At 39.7% G+C, this 24,364-nt stretch overlaps 1 protein-coding gene across 4 annotated transcripts in view; it reads right to left on the bottom strand.

Annotated features, from left to right (window-relative positions):
- The window catches only part of ANGEL1 (angel homolog 1), a 154,130-nt gene that overhangs the window by 96,894 nt on the left and 32,872 nt on the right, over positions 1–24,364 (bottom strand). The gene's annotated exons all lie outside the window — the stretch shown is intronic.

The raw sequence follows: 24,364 nt of genomic DNA, 5'->3' as shown, positions 1-24,364 counted from the left end.
TCAAAATGGGGGAATGAAGTGGCAAAAGTAAAAAAAAGTAAGGAACTAGCTCCACTGAAATAGTTACAGCTATACACCAACATGAAGCTTCAGCTCTCTTGAAGTTGTCAGAGATTTAATCCTTCTCATTTCCCTGAACCTTCATCAACTTACCCAGCAGGGTCACTTTGCCCTGGCTGTGGCAATCTGAGGTGGTTTCCCACAAAATCAGTTGAGCTGTTTCTCTAGCTCATGTAAAACTATGCTTAGCATTGCTCCCATGGGTCTCTTTCCTTTTATTTTTTTTTTTTTACTGTTAATTTATTGTGCTTCATCAGTGTTTTTACAAACGAAACAGAGGATACAATTTCTGGAGTCCTCCTTCCAGCATATCACAGTCGCTTCCCAGGCACTGAAGAGTAATGCATCTGGAACTGTTTGCTATTCTCCAAAAGCATCAGCATGTCTTGCCATCTCACACTGACAGCCTAGACCTAAATATGCATGAGATGACAACAGCAGCTGCCTCTTAGTGCTGCCTTCTGGGGAATCCTTAATAGCAGCAACACCAAAAGATTGTGCCAGAGAATTCAGTTCTTAAGCAGACAATTCCCCCTTCTCCCACAGTCTGTCTACTGCCCATTACAGCTTTTACATTCCCATGGCACAGAGATGAGCACAGACCTGCCAACATAGCTGAGCGCAAGCTACAGCTGCATCTCCATCTATCCAATTACTGTCTTCCTGACAGCATTTCTATCAAGGGTGAAAAAAGGGTGGCATTCAGCCAGTTTGCCTGCCCCACTGCCTTACAAAATAGAAATGGAGGGCAGAACATCAGAGATGGGCTTGTGGCTGCATGGCTAGTCTCTTAGTTGTTTTCCTTTGGTGGACAGATTGCAAAGAAATGATTATTTGTCACCAAGTTTTAGTCACTGGGGTACTAGCAGACTTCTCCCTTGATACATTCATAGTTCATATTTTTAATATCTTATCACCTACACATGGAGAAATGCTGGAAGCCATAAGAGCATGACCTGGCAGAATTCAGTCTGGTCTAGACTGAGCAAAGCAACAGCCACACAGGGCATTCTCAATCATCCATACTCTTCCCCTAAGCAGGGACACTGTTGTATCTTAATTTGACAGCAAGAAAATAAAGAGTGATTTAAAATGAAAGCTGTTAGTCAAGGATTTTGTCATAACAGACAGATTTGGAAATAACAAAGTTTTCATTATACTGACTGCTGAGATTCTCCTTTGTGAAACTGTGACAAATCTAATAGTGCATGGGGGGATATTTTTTAATAGAGTCAACAGGCAGATGGATGAGATTTTAGACAGACAGAGACATAAGTGTATAAACTTCAGCCAAACACAAAGAAAGAGAAACTGCCTGGGAAAATGTAACTGAGGGTAGCTCAGCATGGCTTGGTGTTGGGAGCTGAACTTGCAGCTTTGACAAGGCTGACTTTAAGGCGACCTTCAGTGAAGCTCTTTAACAGTGTATGCTGGGCAATCGCTGGTAAATCTTTATTAATTTTAATTGGCGGCACCCATTTATAAGAACCATTAAAAAGGATAAATTGAGCCCATCCGGCGTAATGTCTTTTGTTAATTAGTTTGTCAGCACTGTTTTAATATCCCCTAATGACTTCATATTTCAGGCCTGACATTAAAGGAGACACTGTGAGAAAGGAAATGGTCTTATCACCGTGTACATTTTTTTCTTTTTTTGAACAAAAAGTGTCCTTCCAGGCCTGACCAAGGTTAGGTGTCATTTAACTCAGACAGACAGGTACCACAAGACTTGGAAGGGCCCTATCACCCTATCCAAACCTCACCTTGCTACTGAACAACATGCTCTGCTAAGATTTTCTCTTTTTACAGACCCAATACAACAGCAGACAGAATTAAAGTCATTAGTCACCAAATTCCCATACTCCATAGCTCATCATGGACTTGTCTTTAGTCTCAAAATACAGTCATGTGGGAAAAATACAGGAAAAACCTGGTACACAATTGCAGCCATGCCTCCCTTAAGTAAAACAGGTTAAACCCCACAGAGCTGAAGGTCTTTTGATTCACAAGGACACACACAACACCGATATTCTGATCTGTTTTGGGGACCACAAGCTTACAAATGAGAAGTTAATAGAGTAAGAGTATCAACAAAGAATGCTTTGTGTATGGATGTAATTTGTAAAATAAGACAATGGAGAAATTATTTCTCTGGGGATGATGCTCAGTCTGGAACAAAGGTGAGTGAGCAAATCTGTGATTTTGGTGTCAACAGTTCTCTTGTTGTGCTCATCCTGTATTTCTTGTAATAGCACACTCAAACTTTTATCCTGGAAGATGAAGAACTTGAATTCAGTTATTAATGTTGGAAAAGCACTTCTTAAGAGTACAGTATTTTAGACAATTACATCTCAAATAGGTTATGAAGATTTTAAATTAGCTAATAAAATCAATTTAGAATATTTTACTCTTTTTCTTTATTATGCATGCACTGGATAATTTTTATTCAAGGAGGAAATGTATTCAAGGAAGGGCCAGGAGAAGGATCAGCTGTAGCCATCAAAGAAGATAACACAACCCATCATTGTCTGAGAACTCCTTTTATGAGGTGAACCTTGTGTACTTAGACACCTTGTTTCTCTCCTCACACATTTGCCACAACGTCTTTGAGCTGATGAACACTGGAATTATTCATCTAGGGAAGCATTTCCTCACTATGAGGTCTGCAGCAAATTTTGTTTCCACTCAGTTTCCTACAGTGACTTGTTCAATCAAGGGGAAGATCCTGAATTAACACTGACTTTTTGTCAGTGAAGGGTTGTCTCGTGAGCTGGATTCTATTAGGTTTTTTTCATTTAAGATTACATATGAGGCAAATAACATCCCCCAGTAGTTAATATTACATTTGATGTTTTGGTGCCTAATGTTGGATTAATTCACATTATGGTGAAGTGAATAAGTGAAACACAGCTAATAGAAAAATTATATTTTTTTCTGTCTTACACAGCTTTGCAAATCATGAATATTTTCATTAATTGTAAGGTGTTTACATTTATGCTGTAATAGTAAAAGAAAAATTAAATCTTTAGCTAATAAAATAGCATATTTTTTCTTTTAAATTTTAAATTTACCCATAGATGGCTCTTCATAGGCATCATACTGAGAATTGTAGAGAGACATGTTCCGCTTTGCTAGATCACCTTTCAGCAAAACACAAACAAGTAATTACTGTAGCGACTGAATCAGTTAATAGTTTTATTACTGAGCAAAATCCTTGCCTCAAAGTCAATTGAAATCTTGCTGTAAGAGTCTGGAGAACTAACAGGTTTTGCTTTTTCCATTAAAATTTAAGGTTAATGATTTTAAGAGTTTTTTTTTTATGGCTACACAGTCACAGCATTTGAATATTAAAAGCTGCTCTTTGATCTCCTGAAAGCCATCCTACCGTCATTGCAAGCTTTTGCCATGTTTCATGCAGATTTAAAATTTTCAGAGGACTGCTAAAACTATGCCCTATTGTGAAGCACACAGTAAAAGCATGCCTAGGGTGAAATAGATATTCCCAGCAGTCTGAACGCCTCTTTGAATGAACTGCCTTTACAGGGACTAAAAGTCTTGAGTTTTTTCTCCAACCAGCCTGTCTCTTGTGCACTTGTGTGCTCTACAGAACTCAGCCTTTCATAATCAAAGGTCTGTATAACACTGGCAGCAGAGCTGGTACTTAGTCTCCATTTTGCAGCTCTGACAAATACAAATTTACATAATAGTCTTTCATTTCTATAAAACATTGTTATTCGTGACAAGCATATTTCCAGTCTTCACCACAGAACAAAACCTTGTGTTTTCATTGTTCCAGTACTTCCACCTCTTGTTGTACAAAAAATTATGCCTTAATTAGTTTTGCTATTGCTAGCTAGAAAGTGAAAAAGGACAATTTTCATCAGATGCATTAACTCAATGACAGATGAAATTCACCTGGGAATTTGAAAAGAAAGAAACTAATACTCCTGTTTCCAGTCACATCTAAGAGCCAGATAGAAGTGAGTGGCATCTACCACTACCAAAATATGGCAAACTAAGGCCTAGCCTTTCCAGTCCATTCCCCTATATATTCTAACACTATGTTCATCTGTTGATGACCTTCCTTCTTTCATATAAAATTTTCTGTCCTCCAGCATGTCACTGGTAATTCTACTCCTCAGGATTTCGTTATCTAATAAGGAAATGTCCAAATACTAATAAAATGCCTATAAATAAAATTCAATAAAATAAAAATTACATTTAAAATAATTAAATAAATTAAAATAAAAATTTTAATAATTTTTTAAGTTAGTGAATGTACCTAACATATTTCACAAACTTTAATAAAATATTAATGCTTTATTGCCAATGTTTAATAAAGTATAGTTTTTATCCAAAATCCAGCTTGCCAAATTAAAACAAAACAAAATAAAAACCCCTAAAAACACACAAACAAACCAAAAAACCCACCAACTCACCCACATCTTAGTGCCTAAGAAATGTGCCACCCAGAAAAATAACCTGACCAGTCTAGATAAGTCTGTGTAATAATTTTACAAATGTATATGAACAGAATTACAGGAAGGCCCCATCCATGACATACAGACCCTTTATGTGTCAGCTGAAGTACCCTGCCTGGTCTTCCAGGCTGGTTCTGATCCTGTTACCTGCCAGAAATCATTGAGAACTTAGGCAGATTTATCTGTGTGCCTGGATTACTCAGTGCATATGTTCAAAATATCAAGTTGAAGCAAGAATAACATCACAACCCATATTTACAAGGACACTTTTTTTTTAAATAAAGCTGTTGTTAATAATAAAATCAAGCTGTTAATTTCAATAACAGATAACTACATGCAATACATTCCCTTCAGAAAGCTCACAACAACACATTAACTGGTAGTTCGCAGACTGGAGCAACAGCTGGGAGGCCAACATCAGCCATTCCATTAGAATCAGAAAATTGTACTGATGCTACAAGGGCTACCAGGGTTTCAGAAAGTGTTTCAAGTGGTCCCTTGTCTCAGCTGGTATTGAACCTGTAGTTGCTTTCTGCAGAGAGGAGCCACTACTGCCTCAGTCCCAACGTGAGCTAGGCATCCCACTGTTGATCCTGATGTTTGCTGGACACCTGGTGGCCTTCAACAAATTTGCCTGCCTCACATGCTAATATACTCATGCTTGTGGATTCAACAGCATTACTGACTCTAGAGCTAATCAGGTTTTGAGAGACTTTCAGACTTGACCTCTTGGCATGCTCTTTTGCCCTCTTTGACTCACTCTCTTCTGGTGTCCCCTTCTACCCACCATACATAAATACCTGTGGAATCCTTCACACCCACACAGAAGAGGCCTTTACAACACACACACAGGAGATCTGACACTTCTGGGAAAAAGCAGAGCTGTTTGGTAGTACCATGTGAACTGTACTCCTATGTGCAGTGGCTCAAGAAGTGATGTCAACAAGCCTGTGAAAGTCAGAGTAAAAGCTACAAATTTACTTGTTTACAGTGAGTATAATTTTTCTTTTGAAAAATCACTAAGAACTATAAAGGTAAAACAAATGTGAAGTTATTCAAGTGGGTTTTTGATTTAGCCTATTGTTTAAATAATAGATTAAAACCAAGTTCAAAATCACCTGCCTTGATCAAACATCAAGAGATCATAGTCTATTTTTTCATCAGAATCAGCTTTGTAGCTTATACCTCAGCACTGGAAAAAACAATTGCTCGATTTTCTCCCATGGGAAAGAAATATAAAAGGAAACAGGAAAAATCACATGAATTTATGCAAAATCAGAAATGTCACTGTTTGTGTCATATGCTCCTATGTCCTACGACCATTTAGCCAGCAAGTTGTTAGTCCTGCATCATGTGAGCATCCAGCATCAAAGGAGAGTAGTGCTGTGCTAGCCTGCACTTACTGGTACAGATTGCAAACCATTGCCCAGTACCCTTATCCTCATTTTGCAAAGAAGAAACCGATACACTAAGAAAAGTTGTTTGATGGCAGAATCAGGATACATCTGCTACTGCTTTTTTTTCTGGAAAAATACTAATTTTTTTTTTCTTTAGTATGGAGGGCTAGAAAGTTGAAGCTGCATATTTCTCAGCTCTTCTTTGACAAGAAACCTATTAATCTTCCCAAAATTCCTTATTTTCTTCAATATTGCCCTCTCTGTAACTTCTCACAAACCAATTCCTGGTCACAAGTGGTCAGAAGTGATAGAAACCTTAGTACCAGTCATTTCAATGAACAATTCCCTCTTTGGCTTCAGAGCTGTCACTTATAATCTCACAATTTTCTCTTAATCCACTGCTTCCCATAATGAAAACAGTCACAACTGTAATGAAAATGGTTTTGAAAATAAAATGGATTTATAATGTAGTTCATAAAGGAATAAAAACCTGCAGAAGTCAATTAATACGAGTCCCAAGTCCCCTATTCACAAGACTACACCAAACTTTTCTCACAGAGAAAAAATAAGCAAAATCAAGCAAACCTAAAGATAAATTCCACCTTAGCAAACTGTCTCCCAACATTTGATAGCTCATCTCTGTCCTTTGTTACCCAGTTTTTTTCAAATAAACCAATCCACTGAATAATCCATATGAATAGTCTTCTTCTGGAACCTACGTACAATTACTTCCTTAGCTGTAACACATATAATGTTGCTTCCATTCTCCAGCCAAAAATAATGCCATTTTGGAATAAATTTCTTGCCGAGAAGCTCAATTTTTGCTTTGTGGGACCATTCCACATTAAACTCAGTATTTCCAGTGAGGTCTTTCAATCATCCTGTTCACAACCACACCGTTTCATGGAGTTATAGAATGGTTTGGGTTGGAAGGGACCTTAAAATCATCTAGTCCACCCTCCCTGCCATGGGCAGAGAATCTTCCCCTAGAAAGCAGTTTCAAAACCAACAAAAGTACACTGAAAAGGCAAGTGCATTTCAAGTTTTATATTAGTAATCCAGAGCTACTCTCAGTATTTGCCTGCCTTTACGGAGGGGTGAGGCAACCACAAGCATAGATCAGCATCCATTCAAGCACTTCCAATAACTTTTTCATCGTCTTCTCCATTAGTACCAAGCGCTGTGTACATAGGCAGGCCCGACATATCCATAGAGAAAGCTGAGACGTGGTACAAGGGAAGCTGGTTAGAGGTGCTTAAACCAGGGAGTACTAGAGGTGCTCAGGTCAGAGCCTACCCAAGGGTTACCAGGCTGAGTTCTGCTTGGTGGGAAACATGGGATTATCCCTGGGAGCAATTGTACTGACTCACAAGACATGTAGAGCCTGGTCTAAGCCCAAGCCTAGCCTTGAGTACTGCAAGCACTAGTCTCTAGTTGCTGGCTCCTCTACCCAGCCCGGGTGACAGGAAGAGAACAAGAAAGCCTACCTGCAGAGCAGCACCTGGTGGCAGCTGGAACAGCAGCACTGCTTCTGGATTCCTCCTGCCTGAGCACCTCAGCCTGTTGGCAGAGCTCCCAATACAGCTGCTAGCTGCAGGCTTTCACCAATCAGGTCCATTATGTTCTCTCTCTGTATCTGATAGCCACTAATGCCTGAAGTCACATTGGTCTCAAAAACAAAGACTGTCCAGAGCTGCAATATTCAAGCACAGTCCTTTTCCAAAACCAGAATCTCTTAGCATGAGGCTTATCTCAGAGCCAACTGCATTGCATCAGCTTCCTGGAAGAAGTACTTTGAAAGGTTTTGACCTTCCTTTTCCATTTGGGGACAAAAGTGTTTCAATCATATCATCCAACACCTAAACAGGAACAGATTCTCACTCCCAGGTTTGAGAATCAGAAATAACATTTTAAGATGGCAAGCAGCAATCTTTATGACAGTGAAAAATTCACTTGGAAAGCATCAGTGTGTGGAGACTTCACACAGTTTGGAGGAGCTGGTTCTTTGGGATCCAGCTGTGGTTCAGTTAGATGGGTCCTCGAAACAGCTCTTGATTCCCCCCACACAAGAGATTAGGATATCAAACAAGTGCTCTCAGAAAGGGCATTAATTCCATTTCTGCTGTTATTCTGTGCAGAGATCTCATGCAAAACTCTCTGCCCTTCAGGTGATACAGTAATATGAGTTCACTCACATGAGCTCACTCACATGAGCTCACTCATGATCTGACCTGGCAAAAAGGACAATTAAATTGTTGAAAATAAAACTATTTTAAGAGTTGAGGGAAATCCTCGCACAACCATAATATTGTTCACACAGCTTTCTACATGCAACACATATAACTAAATAATTTATATAACTGAATTCACACTTTCACTGAATCATCTATGCAGTGAATAGTGATCAATTCACTCTTTGTAACAAAATTAACCTGACACTGCTCTCAACCATGCAAAAACAACAAAGCAGGACTTGTGAATTTCTCTGTTAATTGAAAATCAAACAAATTCAGCAGAAACACATTGCTACTGTCTAACCAATAAAAATGTTATATATCTTAGAAGAACACGGATTCAATTTCCTATTCATACTTGGCAATTGTTAGCTAACTCTGTGAAATTCCTCAGATGATCATGAAGCATGGGCTGGATAAATGGGTTGTAAGGTGGAGTTAAAACCTCCTGCACTGTCAAGGAGTTCAAAGGGTTGTGATCAATGGCCCAAAGCCCAGCTGGAGGCCAGTCACTAATAGTGTACATCAGGGGTTGATACTGGGGCCAGTAGTATTTTACATCTTCATTAATGGGCTGGATAATGGGACAGGGTTCACCCTCTGCAATTTTGCAGATGGCACAAAACTGGGAGGAGTGGTTGACACACCAGAGATTTATGCTACCATCAGAAGGACCCTGGTCAATAGGTCATGAAAATTAACAGAGCAAAATACCAAATCCTGCATCAAGGGTGAAATAACCCCACACATGAGTGCAAGATGGGGCTGACTAGCTGGAAAGACACTCTGAAGAAAGGGATCTAGGGATACTGGTTGAACATGAGCTAGCAATGTGCCCTTGTGGCAAAGAAGGCAAATAGCCTCCAGGATCGGATGAGCATTGCCAGCAGCTTGAGGAAGGTGTTCCTTCCATTCTGCTTAGCACTGGCGCTGCATCCAGGACTGAGCTTCCCAGAACAAGAGACATGAACATAGTATAGCAAGCCCAGCATGAGAGCCACAAAGATGATTTAGGGTCTGAAGCACCTATCATATGAGGAGAGGTTGAGAGAGGTGAGATTGTTTAACCTGGAGAAAAGAAGATGCAAGGAGAATCTTACAAATGTGCAAAAATACCTATTCAGAAAGAAGACAGAACCAGATTCTTCTCAGTGGCATCCAATGACAGGATAGGAGGCAATGAGCACACAGTGAAACACAGGAAGCTTCATTTAAACATAAGAAAAGTTCAGTGTGATGGTAGGCAAACACTCAAACACACTATTTCAACATAACTTTAATCAATGGCTATGGATTCCATGCATTTGTGTGCTCTAGCTGACACCTCCTCATATATTTTTACATGCATATAAGCATTCAGCAATGTTCCAGATTCAACTTTTTAAGCCATCACAGCCTTGTACTCCCAGTGTGTCAGAATACGAAACATCCAAATAACATTGACATCTAGCTAAGTTTATGTCAGTTCTGAGCTCACTGCACTCTTGAAGGTTATTCAGAAACAGAAGGAAGTAGATACTATAATAAAGGAATTTTTATACCAGACTGTAGTTTGTAAATTGGGTAGAAATATCTCTTCAGCTACTTTGGCATGTTATTTTACCCCTCTAAATCTAAAAAAAAAAAACATAGTTAGTTTTCACTAACTGATCTTTAAATTTTTCTTCATCTTCACTATTCACATTTCCAGCAAACACAGCACTATATTAAGCAAAAAAGCAGAAAACTCAAACCACCTACAAGTTAAGTGTCTCTGTGGCAAGCACATTTCTCTCTCTCGGGATTTTTCATAAAGGTGCACAGAGAGAAATGAAAGAGAAAACAATTTCTATTTCTGCTCCTTGTTTTTGTCTTTTGGAATGTGTTTGGAGAATTGTTTACCTGGAGTGATCGCTTGGTTGGATCACGGTGGATTGTTTGGGCCTGATGGCCTGTCGGATCCACCTGTGTCTGGACTCTTGCAAGAAGGTCACGAGTTGTGGGTTAGTTAGATATGATAGAGAAAGTTGCATGTAGTTTTTAGTATCCTCTTTTATATAGTATATTAACGTATCATAACATAATTATAATAAAGAAATCATTCAGCCTTCTGAACTGGAGTTAGACATCATCATTCTTCCCATTGGGTTCGCTGGCATCTACAACAGTCTCCTTGGGCTGATATTTTTGCTAATCATTTATTCAAGTACACATATCCTCAGCACCTGTCTTTGTGAGATCATTTTTTTATTATCGGTGGACTCAATTCAGTATTTGTGTAATTTTCAGTCCACAGAATGAAAAACTCCAGCAATACAGTGGGGGAGGTGAAGAAAAACAGACAGTGTATCTTTACTTGTCACAGATACAATCTACCCTCTGGGTAAACTTTTCATACCTGGAAAAGCCAGATGGAAAGACTATGGCCATGTTAATGGAAATAAAGAAGCAAAATGTCTGGTGACTACAAAGAAAATGTCCATTGAGATGGGTCTTGAAATGAAACATTTCTCTTCTTTGGCTACACCTTTGGCTAGCCTTCGGCTGACCTACAAGGTATTTTGCAAAGTTGACCCAAGAGAGAACAGAGATAGAAGATACAAGAACTGTTCTCGGTCAGACCAAAGGCCAGTCGAGCCTGATAACTTGTCTCCTACACTACCTCACTGTCACTGAATGTGCAATCCCAGAGCAGAATCAACTCTGGAACAGTCAGCCTGAATAGAGGCATGTAAAGAACTCATCTTGCTGTCCTGCTACTGTGAACAGAGACCAAAGATGGATACCTAGGGAAAGGCATAAAAGTAAGGTAGTTCTACATCCTGTGCATATGAGACAAGCCTGCTCTATAACTTTAAAAGTAACCAACTGTGGCTTGTGGGAGAAAACATTTCAGTGAGGCTGTATTACATTATGATTTTAAGGCATTAACTTCAAAGACAAGCATTGATGTATGTAAAACAAATCAAAAAAAGCACCAATACCCTCTCCCATTCCAGATCCCATTATGATCATAAGCCAAATAGAACATCATGATAAATATGCTGTGCTCATACACCTGTGAGGAGTTCCCAGCCTACAGTGGAAACTGGAAATCTGTCAATAAGAAGACAAGTGAGCCCCAGTGGCCTTCTGTGATGAAGACAACATCAGTGGACAAGGGAAGAGCTATAGCTGTTATCTGGACATTTGTAAGGCCTTTGACACAGTCCCTCACAACACCCTTCTCTCTAAATTGGAGAGATATGGATTTGATGGATGGACTGTTTAGCAGATGAGGAATTGGCTGAAGTAGACAATGGCTCAATGTCCAGATGGCGATCAGTGACAAGTGGTGTCCCTCAGAGGACTGGGATGAGCACTGTTTTTATCTTCATCAATGACATAGACAGTGGCATTGAGTGCACCTTCAGCAAGTTTGTGTGCAAGAACCAAGCTGAGTGATACAGGTGACATGTCGGGGGACAGACTGCAATCCAGAGGGACCTGGACAAACTCAAGACGTAGGTCCATGGAAGCCTCATGAAACCAAGTGCAAGGTAGTGCACCTGAGCTGAGGCAACCCCCGGTATCAATACAGACTGGGGTATGAACGAATTGAGAGTAGCTGAGAAGGAAAAGGAATTGAGGGTGCTAGTGGATGAAAGGCTGCACATGAACTGACAACATTCACTTGCAGTTCAGAAAGCTGAACATATCCCAGGCTGCATCAAAGGCAGTGTAGCCAGCAGGCTGAGGGGGTGACTTTTCCCCTCTGCTCCACTCCATTGAGACCCCACCTGGAACACTGAATCCACTCTGGGGTCTGCAGCACAGGAAGGAACCAGTCCTGTTGGAGTGGGTCCAGAAAAGGGGCACAAAAATGATTGGAAGGATGAAATACCTCTCCTGTGAGGAAAGGGTGACAGGTGGGGCTGTTCAGCCTGGAGGAGAGAAGGCTCTGAGAAGACCTTATTGTGGCTTTCCAGTAGTTACAGGCAGCTTACAAGAAAGATGGGGACAGACTTTTTTGTAAGTCCTGTTACTAAAGGACAAGAGATAATGTTTTTAAATTAAAAGAGGGTAAACTCGGAATAGATATAAGGAAGAATTTTTTTTTTATGATGAAGGCAGTGAAACATAAACACAGGTTAACCACAGAGATGGTAGATGCGCTATTCCTGAAAACGTTCGAGGTCAGGTTGGATGCAGTTCTGAGCACCTATTCCAGCTAATGTCCATGCTTATTGCAAGGGTGTGGACAATATGACCTTCTAAGGACCATTCCAACCCAAACTATTTTATGACTCTATGTTGCAAGTGTTCTTTACAGTTTGAGAGCCATCTAATGGTACATGATTGCTCAGGACACACTGGTGAGCTTTGCAGTAGTGAGAACTATTTTCTGCTTCAGACTTCTGTGGCTCTTTGTATGTTGGATGCCTCTGAAGCATACCTGGAACTCTAGCATTCTGAAGCTGTGCTCCCCTGTACCAGGGCAAGACACTTGCAAGAGTTGAGAGTGTTCTTCCTTGGGCATCTGCCTGGAAAACAATCTTCAGGAGATCAGGTGGTTGCTGCATGACATTCCAGGAAATGTTGTTCCCCTTTTGAAGCATCTTCTCTACCACAGGAATCACATTAACAATATTGAGATGCTTGTCTGTTCCTTAAAAACCAAGCTCTCCCAGAACAAAGATAACAAAATAAAAGTACTAAAAGCTAAGAATACCCGAACCCAAAACCCACCACCATTAAGGAATTATTAACCTATTAGCTCTGTCTGTGGTACATAAATAAAAATGAGGGATTTTATTAACACTGTCTATTCTATATGGAAGGTTCTCAAGGAGCAGTGTATTTTCTGCATATGAAAATCCACTGAAAGTACTGTGTTTTTCCATTTTCATGTAAATAAAAAATGTCTTTGTGTTGCGTTACTTCATACAACCAAAATCCTAGAAATGCTGTATTTAAAAGATTCATAAATGTGATACCTTGCAGAATTAAACATATTTTACTGGGTTTTTTTTTATTATGCTAATATTTATAAATACAAAAACGTTATTTTTTTTTAACTGGGACTAAAAAATTAGTGTTATGGTATTGAAAGTCTAGGGATTGAGGGCTTCTCAAAATTTCTACTATGCACAAGGTACTAACACTCAGCAACTGTGTCACAGCAAAAGCAAAGTTGAATGACTACTGCAAGTGCAGAGCTTCTGGCAGGAGAATTACACAGTAGAGGGAGCAATTGCCCTTCATCACAGAAGCAATTGAGTCACTTTTATTCCTTACAGCATTAACATTGCTGTAGCTGAAAATTATTCTGAGTTTCTACACCAACATAGTAGCTCTTATTAGATGAAACATGAGAACTGAAAAAAAAATACAAACCAACCCTGCAAGATCAAAAATCCTCTGAGTACAGCTGAGTACAAGAACTCTGCATTGATTTTAATAAGCATTGTTAAAACATCCAAGAGAAAAAGCAGCTGGTCTCTCTCTGTTCAGGAAAAGAGAGAGATAATTGCTAGTGTGAAATAGTGAGAGATTGTGAGAAGGGAAATTATCATTCATTATAATAACTATGCTGAGTCTACACTTCATAGTGACAGTTTTGTATTCTAAGATATAGAAGGTGTTTTGAGAACAAAAGATGTGAGATCAGGGGCAAACCAACTGTGTACATGTTTATTCTTCACTAGTTTTCTGTGAGAGTTTATTCTGGTATGTAGTAATTTCTTAGTTTGACCTACAAAGCTTCCAGGACACCATTTGGTGCAAAGGCTGAACAAGGTTACATTCCTGGCAGGGAGAATGTATCAGCTAGAGACATGGGAGATTGACTCTGGGGTGTATTATTCCTATAAAAAACAGGAAGACACTCCAATTCAGAATGCATCTAGAAAATGTGCTGCAAGTTTCACAGCACTGTGTTTATAGAACCTCACAGAGAAGATGTGTCCCATGCCTTACACAATTAGGTTCACTGCAATGCAAGACATTGTAGCTCACACTGTTCATACATGAATATGGCAAAATCAGCAATAAGATGAGAGCAGGTGGACACATTCAGTGATTTGTATTAATATCTAACAGCAGTACTTGCTCTCATTCCATTCTTTAAATCTTTACTTTTCTAAAAGAGAAAAAACACAGCAAATTTCTATTTGCAATCTTCTGCTTACCAGACTAGCCATAGTTAGACCAATTGTTAGTCTTAGCTATCTTTTCTTTTGCACCCTTTGATTCCTACTAATATAACAAAAATTTAACATTTCAGCCTTCCCTTTGCTATTCAGTCAAATCAGTTACAGGGTCTAAGACTGAGAAACTGACCTTTCCTCAGCATGGGTTCCCAAGAAGAGCAACTCAGTCATCAATGAAAGAAATAACTCATCGATTTATTAAAATTAATTGATTAATTTTTTTTTGTTATTTTCAATAAACCAAGACATCTTAATATAAAATAAACTGCCAGAAGTCAAGAATGATAACATATCAGAACCAGTTTTATCATAATCACACCACTGGAAGGTAACTTCCATCCTTTCCAGGGACCAGTGAACTGACAGCACCAACTTCTCCTAAGGTCCACTTCTAAGGATAGAGGGTATCAATGTCCTGGACAAAATCAGTGCAAGTGCCTCCAAGTTTGGCTGCTACCTGTATCTGCCCTGCAGCTGACTACACTCTCCCTGTGGGTATCCCATCACATACAGCAAGGGTACTAACCACCAAGAAGTAGAAGTTTCTTTACTTGTTCAGCACGGAGACCAGCAGGAATCACCACAAAAAGTACAAATGGGTGTCTGGCCAGCACTGTAACCCAAATGACCAGAAACTCCACAAGCAACTAGTGAGGATCTGGCCCTTTGTAACAGTTGGTTTCAGGCCAAGAAAAAGCTGAACATCCATAGGGATGGCTGTGAATTGGCCAGTCTCCACCTGGAAACAGAGAAAGCTGCTGCCATTCATCCCACAAGTGTTCTTGGAATTTGCTTGCTACAGCTTTAAAAAAGGTCAGCTAGAAGGTGCTCAAAACGAGTTATGCTGTGATCACTCTGGCTGTTTTAACTGGGCAGCCAGCTCTGCCTTGTGACAGACAGCTGGGAAATGCAGAGACCAAGAGACTAAATTGTATCCGCATTTAAGCACTCGTGTGTCATGCGAGCACATAAATTGTACAGCAGGAATTTAGGGGATGGAGCAGCTGCATTATGAGGAGAGATTTCTCTCCTTAATTTGAAGACATGCAGACTGAGGGGGATACAACTGAGAAGTGCAAAATCATGAAGGTAGTTGAGAAAGTGAGAGCAGATTGTTAGTCACAAGACCTTGTAATACTACATGTATAGGCACTCACTCAAACTGCATGCAAGATAGGTTTCAAACAAACAAACAAAAAAATTATTTTGCAAACACAACTGTAGTGAAATTTTGGTGACATGGGACTAGGAGACCAACCATATCAGCAGGCTAGACAAAATAGCGGGCTACAAAAAGATAATTTTTTTATGGACAGCCATTCCAAACTAGGTAAGGAAATGGCCACAGCTGTACCTCCCAGATATTTTAATTCAGTGACTGTGGATGTGGATGCTGAGGAAGAATGAGGGGAATGCACAAATGAATGGCCAGGATCATGTCCTAGGTCCATGTAGTATTGCCTGCTGTCCAAGGCAAAGATACCTGTCTGGGTGGGCCTTAGGTTTGACAAAACAAGGTATTTCTTACACTTCTATGCATGAAACCATGACTGGAGTAAGTCGTTGCCACTTTAGGCCTAAGAGCCCTGACTCACTGCAGGAGGGGCAGCTGGCGTGGCTTCCCCTGAAATCTCTGTCAGACCACATGTACTTTAAAAACCTGTGCAGAAGCTATAATGCAATAGGTGTGCATATTGAAGAATGGCTTCTGCCCCAAAGAGCATTGAAGCTAAATTCAGAATTGTTTCTGTTATATCCTGGTTGCTATTACAGATGTTTTGCAAAAATTCCCTTGCTGTGTTTCCTTACATGCAGCTCCTGTCCATAATACTCACTGCTCCAGAGGAACTCAGTGATGGCACTAGGCTTTGTCCCTGTTACAGTATGAATTTCTCCCCAAAACTTGCAACCAAACAAGTAAGCTCAATTTTCAGCTTCATAAAGGTGGTATCTAATAATGGCATGCCCATCCCACTCTCACAATATGAGAGCAGAGACTTTTAAAGAAAAAATCTGTCATTTGCTAGCATTCAAACACATGCTGGCTTCCTCTGAGCACAACAGATTTCACCTGCTTCCTTCCTTTTCCTTTCAGATCCCACAGCTGTGATGGATATGTTACTAACTCACACAGCACATGTGCCACATCTCTTTATCTTCCTCTCTTCATTTCTACACCCCTGAAGTACTGAGAGGAAATTGAGCTGGCCAGAGTTATCTGCATGTATGCAAGGCCTAGTCAAAGAGTCATGACACCAGACAGATTGACAATAGCTACTGCTCCTCCTACTTATTAAATGCCACCTCTTTTCACAGAATTTTCCATAACATATGTAGTGGGCACTAGTCTAAATTCGACTAAACAACTTACCCAGCTTCATACTGTAGTGGATGGGTGGGTGGATTTCTGAATATGCTTATGACTTCCCAGGAAGCCATAAGAAAGATGGATAAAATTTTAGTGGAGCCCACTCCTTTCTCAAGTTTAAGGAAAAATCTGTTTCCATTTTCTCTGAAGCCTGCAAGGCAAGTAGGAAGGCACAACATTTTCTTCATTGAAATCTAAAAAAAAACATGACCATACACTAGCTCATTTCTCAGCATTCCAAATATAACTGGAAAGCATAGTATTGTATAACACAAGGAGATAAGCACTGCCCTACAGTGATAGAGATTTTATCTAGCTCCCATTTCAATGGCAATTGGCCAGCTGGTATTTGTTCATAAGTATTTATTTGATAGCGAGATGAGTTACACTGGTCCAGTTGCCTAGAAAATAAATAATGGAAATTACAAGAGGAAATAACCTATTAAAGCCATCTGTTTCCTCCACCAGGCATCATACAGGTATAATCCACTCTACCCTTAGACAGAATCGATTTGACAAGGTTGTCTGAGATAGCAGAGAACTGGACTAGAATCCTTCCCAGTGGAAGTGAACAGTGGACAGTGTCAACTCTTCTAAAACTGGGAGTAACAAATAAGACAATTGGGTTCTCAGCAGTACAAAAACCGTAGATCTTTACCAAGATCAGTTTCTCACAACTGCATTATTAATGAGATCACCTCTCTCCAACAGCCTAAAATAAATTTAATAATCAGAAAACCATATGATGCTAAAGTCATTCTGGTTGTGGCAAAGGAGAGTCATGTAAAAATATTCCTAAAACCAAACAAGTAATGAAACGGGAAAGAGACATGAGAAGACACTAGAACGATTTGAAAGTAACCAGGCCCTGGCACCAGACATTAAAGTCTTTCCTTGGCATCAGATATCATTCAGGAAAGTAATGGCTAACAGAGGCAGACAGCAGAATTTGCATTTATTGGAAATGTTCTCTAAATTTCAGGTTTTCTAGATTCTAAATTAATCCCAATCCATTTTTAGGAATTGCTTTACTTTTCATTGTCCTGCAGGAAAAACACTTGATCCTACACATTTTCATTCCTAACCACTAGATGTCACTCAACCCATTTCTGTCTCATGCCCACCACCACGGTAATTACTCCCGAGGGAAATAAAACATAAAAAAAAAAAAAAAAAAAAAAAAAAAAAAAAAAAAAAGCTAAAGAATCACTACGGAGAAATACAGAACATGTCACATAGAGCACAAAGTTTTCCCAAACACAGCTTCTTTATAAACCTGAAGTAGCTTTCAAAGACGCATAGGTCAAGATGTTTTGAAGCTGAGAAAAATTCAGCACTACTTTCAGCTGGAGAGGGTAAAAAGATCAACTCCATAGTTACAGGCACAGACTTATTAACTGTTCAATTTATTTCCAATTCAAACAGCAACAAAGTGAACAACTTGGGTGGAAAGAATCACATCTTAAGCCTCTGCAAATCATATTCCCAAAGTATGAGCCTTGATCCCTGCAGTATATTCCTAATCACAGAATCTTAAAATGTTTTGAGCTGGAAGGGACATTAGAGATCATCCAGTTCCAGCCTCCTGCCAGGGGCAGGGACACCTTCCACTGGAACAGGCTGCTCAGAGCTCCTTCCAATGGCCTTCCTTGAACACTCTTGTGAATGGGGCAGCCACAACTTCTCTGCTCCAGTGCCTCACCACTTTCATAATAAACAATTTCTTCCTAATATCTAAACCTACCTTCTTCTTTCAGTTTGAAGCCATTCCTCCTTGTCCTGTAACAACATGCCCGTGTCAAAAGTCCCTCTTCAAGCTTCCTTATTGTCTTTAGATACCAGAAGACTGCTAGAAGTTCTCCCCAGAGCCTTCCTTTTCCCAGGCTAAACAGCCCCAGGTCTCTCTGCCTGCTTTCATAGGAGAGGTGTTACAGCCCTCTGATCATCATCGTGGCCCTTCTTATGCTGGGACCCCAGAGCTGGATGCAGCACTCCTGGGGGAGTCTGCAGAGGGACCAGAGCAGACCAGAGGGACAAAGTCACTATATATAGGTATATATCACATCTCTGTGATGCCAATAAGATTATAGCCCCACAGGCACCTACATATCTCTAATTCCTCTGTTTATTCCCCACACTGCATGCAATTGCATAGATGCATTTCAGTAGGGCACCCCATCCCAATGAAGCCAGCTACCTGCCATCTCTCTCCACATACCTTATAAGGTATTCCCTTGGAAAAGGTACCTTTTTAGTTTACAGCCAGTTTAAAAAAATGAATTCAGCTGTACCTTAACTTACATGAAACCCCAGCCCTACCAGCAAAACCTGCCATGATAAATTCTCTCCCCTGTATAAACAGACGTCACTGTGTGGCATTAAGAACATTCCATATGATGCCTAAAAAATTGCAATGCAAAACTGAATGTGAAAGCATAGATTAGCAGGTGTCAGAAAACCAGGGAACATATGAAAAGACTGTGAAACAGTAACAGGGAAAGGGAAGGAGAGGAAATCCAGAACCAGGAGATTAACACTGACAAAAACAATGTGCCACTTGTTAGTAGTGATAGACCCTTTTTTCATGAAACTTTTTATTTATACTCTTCTAATACATTCCTCAATGTATTAGAATATTAACAAATTCCTATAATTTTCTCAGTTTATGACATAACTGAACAGATCAGAATAGTTCTATTGATCTATGCATTTCTACTCTAATATCAATAAAGCACTTCCAACTGTGAAAATAAACTATTTCTTTAGCATAGCTAATCCTTTTGTAATCAGTCCTCTCCAGTCCCCCAAACCTACCATGCTATAGGAATTAACCTACTTTCAAAAAAATATTGAAATCTTTCCACATGCACAGAATTTTCATTCACTTACAATTTATGTAGCCTAGAAACCAAAATAAAGAAGGATAGCTTGATGCTTAGGAGAAAACTCACATTATGTCACTGGTCTGCCACTGTCTTCCTGCAGGACCGTGAACAAGCCATTCAGGACATGTTTACTGTTCACAGCAGAGAACAATGCAGAGTGCTCTGAGCTGCAGATTCCCAAGCCAGGAAACACACACGGCACAGCACTGCTGAACCTGTATGAACCAGTCAGTACTGGTACATTAAGGCATCATTGCATGGAGGTGGTTGCCTGGCTCATGAGATCAGTAATCACACAGCCTGCTCAGGTGTCTCTTCACCAACAATAAAAGCACTTGCTGGTTCTTTATCTCTTTTCTCCATTTGAAGAGTGAGAAGAGTAGCCCTTCCATGTTTTGCAAAGATGCTGTAGGCATACAAGCAAGAAAACTAGGGAAGTGCAGACAGAACTGAGTACCAGAGAGGAGGGAATGCATGCAGAACTCTAAAACCCATGCAGCACTTGAAAGTTAGTTTCCTGCAATAATTTTATCTTAGGCATTAGGGGAAAAAAATTTAAACATCTATTACTACTAAATGATTAAGTTAGAACTGGAGACACTAAGGACCAAACTGTGAAGAGAAAAGTGATCAGAATCAATTTGACTTGGAAAATGATAAAAAATGTCAGCACAATTCCAGAATGTACTGACAATTTGCAGTGTTATTGATAAGACAGAAGTTCAAGCTGCATGCACGAGACTTGGCACGGGGAACTAAACCTAAGGCTCCATGTAAGTTCCTGACCTGGCTGGTACAGGAGTGGTGTCTTTTGCGTTCACTGTAACCCTATAAGAAAGGATCACATGCTAGACCAAGCTCAGCACACTTGTTTGGAGGTGAGGAATATTACATTTAGATTTTTATTTCACACAAAGCATTGTTGGCATTTGAAAGCAGTTCTTTCAAAAATAAAAAATACCCTGTCTGTTGCTGTATTCTTTATTCTGTTTCCAGGTAAATCTTTCAGAAGTATCTGTTCTGTACCAGTATAGAACAGCAAAAATGTTTTTTGGGATAGGAGCCTGTTTCCCCTCCATCTCTAGAAAATAATATCAGATGGACAGAAAGGAAATTAAGAATTTTATTATAAAATTCTACCTTTATTCAAAAGCTCACTGGAGAAGTTAATAAACTTTAAAACAGGTACAATTTTTTGCAATTTGTGCTCCACAGTCCCTTCAGAAAAAAAGCCCTTTTTCTTCCCAGCTAAGTACAGTGCTTTATACCTGTTATATTTATAGCCATATTCCTTTCAGTGAAGTTTGATGTGAAATCATATCAGTCTGTGGTCTTTCCTGTAGACCCACTTTCAGTACTCAAAGCTGGGGTAGATACAAGAGATCTGGAGAAGACTTTTTACAAGTGCATGTAGTAACAGGATAAGGGGAATGGTTTCAAACTGATAGGGTGTAGGTTTAGATCAGATATTAGGAAAAAATTCTTTACTGTGAGAGTGGTGAGGCACTGAAACAGATTCCCCAGAGATGGATGCCCCATCCCTGAAGTGCTCAAGACCAGGCTGGATGGGTCTCTGAACAACCTGATCTAGTGGAAGGTGTCCCTGTCCATGGCAGGGGAGTTGAACTAAATGATCTTTAACGCCCAAACCATTCTATGATTCTATGACAAATACAGAAACCTCATAAATATTTGCTGACATTTTGAAGCTTGATTGGATCTAAGTCTCCTCTCTCTTAGGTGTGATCCACACATGAAAAGAAATCAGAATGACTGCACCTGAAGAGAAAAATGTGTGGAGTCACTATATCAGTCTCTGTTGAAGTCATTCTTATCTGCCAACAAAACAGGCAGATTTTAGGCAGTGCTATTCTGGCACTGCTATACCAGTTAATCTCACAGACAGATGAAACATTTCATGTGCTGTAATCAAATAACAAAGCTTTGCTGTTATCTGCATAGGTAGTCCTGATTAGAGGCAAAGCAAGAATAAATTTAAGGGCAAAGGTAGAATTCCTGCTTAGGGCAAAGGTCTACTGCAGCACATGCAAACGGCTCAGCAGCACAGTGATCTCAGCACTGCTCATAAAGACATTTGTGTGAATAGGTGTAAGGGAGTACTGTGAGTTGGAGAAAACTAAACACAGGGGAAGAAAACACACAAATAAACACCATTTAGACAATGAGTTTCAACCCTCTAACTTTAACTGAAAAGTTTAAAAAGAAAAAGGAAGGGGAAGGAAGGGGAAGGAAATAGTCTCAAAGCTAAGTACTCTGGGAAACAAATTCAGAAATATGCTGATTTGCCACATGAGGTTTTTCACAGAGCTCTTTCAGGAATACAGAAAGGGGAATCCAATCCGAAACAGTTACAGAAAAGAACCGTAGATCACAAAAAATTAGGCCAAATTGGATAAAGACAGCACAACCCCTACTCATGCTCTAAGCAACATTCAGTATTACATAGAATCATACAGTTTGGGAAAAACCCTTAAGATCATTGTGATGTTCCATTTCACACTAAGAAAATGTAACTAAACAGTGGCCTAAAATTGCCATTAAGAAGAAATCCTTGCTAAGTGTTTTAATTGGTCGTAGGCAAGATCACAAAGACACTGTATATGAAGACCAAAAAACAAACAAAACCCAAAGTGACACCATAAGAACAAATGATTGCCGGGAGTAAAAAGAATTAAATATTTATAAAAATCTAGAAGACATTATAAAACAAAGGGAACGCTACCATTCAAGATCCATGTGTTCCATGTTTGCAGAAACTAATTTCAGATCCTCTCTAATAGAGACAAAACTCCCACCTCACAGAAGAACAGAGGAAAGAATTTCTTTCTCAAGTGGTCTGTATACCACTTGCATACTTTTATCAAATATTTTATATCTTAAAAATAACTTATATATTCCAATAATTTATGCCTTTATTTCAATCCTTTATCAATGTTATTTGTTTTTTCACTAACAGCAAAACTTAATTCTGTCTTAATAAAGTTTCACCCATTTAAACCATTCTCAGATGTGATACACACAGAGCATTTGCACAGTCTTTCTCTACAGAACACAGGTAAATGAACAATTTATGTTGTTATTAAGCAGAAGGGCCGTCTGGTCCCTCATCATCCTAGCCAGTGTGCTGCCAGAAATGAAAGGCAGTGTTTAATGTGCATTACACACCCTGCACTGCAGGCAGCAGCACCCCATGGCATGGAAGCACAAGCTGTGCAGAAGGGGAAGTGAGCTCTCTGTCCTCTGCTGTCACCTCAGTTGTGTCCAGGTCCCACTGCAGGGACTGGCTCACTTGGCATGGCTCTGCCCTATCCTTTTTCAGCTATGCAAAGCTAAGTGCCACGGTACTACCTTAAAATACAGATCCCCTGCTACAGACCAATGATTTGCGTGATGGTCAGAAGGGAGGGATGCTGCCTAATAATTATCCAATACAAACTGAAACAAAAATCCCTTGATAAGCTTATTTTGAGATCTGCTGATACTTATCAGCTACATTTCCTCCAGCTGAGATTTGAGAATATATTTTAAGACATGAAACATACAAGAATTGTATTTCACTTCTACTATGACTATTTTTACTTTTAAGAAAAAATAGTTATTAATGTGCCAAAAATGCCAACTAATATTTACAAAATCTCTAGCTGCAATCAGGGTTATTAGCATTTCCCTCTAACAGGTAGAAAAGCTGAGATACAGAAGGCAATATGATCTACCAGCCCTGAATTAGTGCTGGAGCTCAGACTCAAACCAAGCATCCTTAACTCTAGAAACAGCTGTACCTAATTTCAGCCAGGGGAGGCAATACAGCTCTAAAAGAAGCTTTTAAAGTCTTTACACCGTGTCCTTTCTGCAGTGTTGTTAATGAAAATATACCTGCCCCTCAAGCAAAATGCAGATGATGTCCCCCAGTAGGCTGGTGCCATTGCATGACTGGCACATTCCCAGTCCTGTGTCTCTAGAGGGACTGAGGACCACTGGGGCACAAGGGACTGAGGACATGGGAGGTTATGAACTGTTCTTGCAAAATGGGTCCATTCAGGGGCTGTAGAGTGATTCCTGTCACAGGCTTTGCTGCCTCTTTAGATATAAGGAGTCAATTTCAACTAACGATCAATTGCTCTCAAGTAAAACACAAAGGCAATAAAAAAATAAAGACCTTGCAGAGGGGATAAATCTGCAATGCTTAAGGTCTCAATTCAAAAGAAATCCTTATTCAGTGATTTATATGTTTAAATATTACAGAAGTTAATGTAGACTGTATGAAGTGATGCTGGTGATTTGTTTGGAAGGCAGAAGCAGGGAAACACATTTAGCCTAATTTTCCCAAAATAAAAAATCAACCTTTCAGCATTTTGGGCAATGTTGAGTTCAACAAAAAACTGGGTTCAAATATTTTGCCTTCAGAAATTATCTCATGTGAGCAACAGCCCACACAGCACTACAGAAGAAGTGGAATTTCTCTCTGAAATCCTCTACCCAGCTTTGAAAATGCTATAGCCTGTTCTCAGGACACATCAAATTCCATGGCAACCAGCATGTCTTTCCCCACACTGATGCTGAACCGCAGCCTTTTGTTTGGAGTGCTAAATGCAAGTATTTCAAGATGCCCTTCAGAGGGTTCCTCAGCAGCTGACCCAGTAATTTGTACACATTTCTTGTACTTGGTGCTTAAATTACAGAATGCTTTTATGTCAGAGATTTCAACATGGATTAAGACCACAGGGTGGTGAGAAAACACAGCCAGTAGT

The sequence above is a fragment of the Anomalospiza imberbis genome, chromosome 6 (genome assembly GCF_031753505.1).
Source record: "Anomalospiza imberbis isolate Cuckoo-Finch-1a 21T00152 chromosome 6, ASM3175350v1, whole genome shotgun sequence".
NCBI classification, from domain to species: domain Eukaryota; kingdom Metazoa; phylum Chordata; class Aves; order Passeriformes; family Viduidae; genus Anomalospiza; species Anomalospiza imberbis.
Note: the sequence above shows the minus strand (reverse complement) of the source record. Positions and strands in the feature narration are given on the sequence as shown.